At 39.1% G+C, this 3688-nt stretch overlaps 1 non-coding gene across 1 annotated transcript; it reads right to left on the minus strand.

The window, feature by feature from the left end:
- Positions 1–216: 216 nt before the first annotated feature.
- Positions 217–323, minus strand: LOC124529433 (U6 spliceosomal RNA). The gene has a single exon (XR_006966333.1). It is a non-coding gene; the product is annotated as a U6 spliceosomal RNA (small nuclear RNA).
- Between the last annotated feature and the right edge of the window lie 3365 nt (positions 324–3688).

Genomic DNA, 3688 nt, shown 5'->3' on the forward strand with positions numbered 1-3688 from the left:
CCCAAACGAGTTGAAAATTTATGTTCACACAAAAACTATACATGGATGTTTACAGCAACTTTATTCATAATTGCCAAAGATTGGAAGGAATCGAAATGTCCTTCAGTAAGTGAATGGATAAACTGTGGTTATCCACAGAAAATACAGTATTATTTATTGCTAAAACAAAATGAACTATCAAGTCATGAAAAGGCAGAGAAATCTTTTTTTTTTTTTTAATTCATGGAACGCTTCACAAATTTGTGTGTCATCCTTGCACAGGGGCCATGTTAATCTTCTCTGTATCATTCTAATTTTAGTATATGTGCTGCCAAAGTGAGCACCAAAGAGGAATCTTATTAAAGAAATGGAGTAATGGATGTTAGTAAGTGAAAGAAGCCAATCTGAAATGACTACATATTATATTATTCCAACTATATGATATTCTGGAAAAGGCAAAATTGTGGTGACAGTAAAAAGATCAGTGTTGCCAAGTATTGTAAGGAGAGGGGTAAATAGGCAGAGCACAGAAGATTTTGGCGGCGGTGAAACTACTCTATGTGATACTATAATGGTCAATATGTCATTAAACATCTGTCTAACCCCACAGAATATACAACACATTCATTACATTAGAGTGGCCCCTAATGTAAACTATGGCCTTGGTTTGATTATGATATGTCAATGTAGGTTCTCATTGATTGTAACAAATACACCACTCTGGGGGGAGGGGAGTGGGGGTGCTGGCAATGTGGTAAGGTATGCATGTGAGAGCAGAAAGTATATGGGAAATCTCTATATCATCCTCTCAATTTTTCTATGAACTTAAAAGTTGTCTTAAAAAAAGCCTATGCTGATCCCAATAGTGGCAGAGAGGGCAGCTGTCCCCCAAAGTCTCTAAGTGGCAGAAGAACATCTCTGACCATGGGGGAAAAAATAGAGGCTGCCAAAAACAATTCATGAATCAGAGAATACTCTGAACCCTCTAGAACCCTCTAGAACCCTCTCAGAGAAAGGAGAGTGACAAGGAAATTTGGGATCCCATTGCTGTTGTTGGATGGGAGCCAAGGGCAAGAAGTCACACTGATATTATTGTCTTGTTGCTGTTGTTATTGTTAACCCCAAGTGTTAACTACCATCCACCCCTGGCTGTGTAGCCTAAGAAAGCAAGAGCTACATGCAAGGAACACTTGTCACTTAGGAAAAATAAGATTTCAATGGTTTAACAGATGTAGAAGTATTGGCCATGAATGAATACTTGTTGGGATTGGCAAACGAGTACATGGAAATTTATTAAAATTGTTTTGTGTGTTTTTGTAGATGGTGAAATTCTCCATACCCAAAACAACAACAATAAACAACTCCTCTGACATGGTGATAATTGTTATGTTGGAATGGCCTAGCTATGCCCTCTAAGCTTCCAGCCTTTGCTACTGATGGAGCACTCAAATAATGGTGACAACTGATTGAAAGTCTAATGCAGGACATTATGTCTGCATTGGTGCACAGCACAACCCCCTTTTAGGAAGCTCTTAGAGAATTTGACTCAGTTCTGAAACCTAGTGGTTTACTACCACCCTCCTCCTTATTTGGAGACAGCTGGCCTACAATGGAGGCCTGTCTGACATGCATCCAGGGGTTAGTTGCAAAGCTGGAACCAAGAAATGATGGTGGATCCCTCTGCTGCCTTGAGAAGGTGTGTTCATCACTTTCTCTGCCAGGTGTGTTCATCATATGGGAGCTGGAAACAGACAAGACCCCACAGAGCCCAAGAACAGAGCGAAAGAAGTGAGAAGCCCGATTCTTGCTTTTAGGCAGTAACCCAGCAACTCATCACCAATCATGATCATACTCATTGCACCTCCTCCCTTGGCATGGAGTGAAAAAAGAGGTAGAAGTACAAGTCAAAGGTTTCCTTCCAACATTTCTCCAAGGAGGAGAAGGGAGAAGACAGAGGCTTGGACTAAGATTCTGTCCATCCCTTGGGTAGAGACAGAAACATCGGACAATTAGTTTACTTAACAAGAAATACCATCAGAAAAAAACATGGTCTTAGTAGGAAGCAGCTTAAGAGAGCAAAATGTATTCTATGAGGATGCAGAATATCTGAGATTGCAACCCTGCCTGGTTCTATAATCTAAGGAAAATTTCTGGTCCTCAATTGCTTTATAATTCAATAGAGAGGATTTTCTTCCCTTCCCCTTCCAGTCCTCCCCGCCCCCTTTTTTATGTTTATTAACTTATTTTGAGAGGCAGGAGCAGAGAGAGAGGGAGAGAATCCTAAGCAGGCTCCACTCTGTCTGAGCAGGGCCTGACATGGGCTTGATCCCAGGAACTGTGAGATTATGACCTTAGCAGAAATCAAGAGCCAGATGCCTAAACAAGTGAGCCACCCAGGTGCCCCCCTCCTTCTATTTTACAAGCACAGAGACTAAGACACAGGGCTTGCCCTCAAGGAGCTGAGGTCTTAAGGGGCTGGGAAAAAAATCACTGTTTTAGGTCTATTCTAAAATCTGTGATTATTAAAAAGTATGGTCTAATTTTTGATAAAGCCAGGTTTCCCTTTCAGTTATAATTAATGTTGGGAGAAAGAATTTCCTATCCCCTTCAGTGTCCTTCTAGTCTGACTAAGAACCAAATTGACAAAAGACAGATTAATCAGAGAAAATCAAATGTAATTTCATACATACGGGGAATCCACACATGGAAATTCCAGACAGTCAGGCAAAGTGAGGTTTTTATGTCATTCTGAACTAAGGAGAAAGAGGTAAGGAGAATAAGGGACTTCAAGGGGAAGAAATGCAATTCACAGAGAGATGTAAAAGAGTAAATGTTTTGTAAACAAATGATTGCTAGGCTATTCAGAAACAATAGGACACAGAAGACAGGGATCAAACTGACTGCCCTGGGTTCCTCCCTGTCCACCATACCTAGTTCATAGTATAATATAGTTACCTACAGTGATAGCACTCTTCCTGGAGTTGACCCTCTATCTAAATTCTTTTTAGACAGTTATGGAGGACAAAAAGAGCTTTTCCTGAATCTACTGGGTTTTGATTTCTTTTTAATTCAAAATAATCTTTATGTCAAAGTGGTCCCCACATTAGCATGAATTCAGATCAACCAAGGCATAAATTGGACCAAACATTAATACTGTGTGTTGAAATCCTAAAATAAGAATGTTACTGGAACTTTCCCTTATATATCTTCCAAGTCAATTCTGACAAAATCGAAAAACTCATCAATACTGTATTTAAACAACAGGATTTCAAATAATAGCTGTAGCGAGTAATAAATCTGACCTAAAATATGAAAAATGGATACTTTAATAATGTCTTTATTTTGTGTTTCTGGTTAATGTGTGCAATTTTGTGATTTATAATAAATACATATCTGGTCATTGACCAAAATATATTTCTCATATATATTTGGTCTTGGTTCCATGGTTCCTGGCTCAAAGCTCCTAAAACCATTGCAATTTCTTGAACAATAAGAGCAATGGGAGCATCTTTTCTCATAATATTTGGTCTCTTGTCTTTTGTTCTTGAAATCCACTTCTGAGCCATAAAATTGAAATGGGTTATTTTGTTATTTATAACAAGCCCCTTGCCACCACAACAGAGTTTATGTTGATGACATGACTTTGGAAATTACCTAAGGATGACGACTGGTTGCCAGTGGAACCAATCTGAATAGAGGGTTGGAACTT

Source organism: Lynx rufus, unplaced genomic scaffold (assembly GCF_022079265.1).
Source record: "Lynx rufus isolate CCGP_SWC_20201006 ecotype Redwood Valley unplaced genomic scaffold, mLynRuf1.p SCAF_6, whole genome shotgun sequence".
NCBI classification, from domain to species: domain Eukaryota; kingdom Metazoa; phylum Chordata; class Mammalia; order Carnivora; family Felidae; genus Lynx; species Lynx rufus.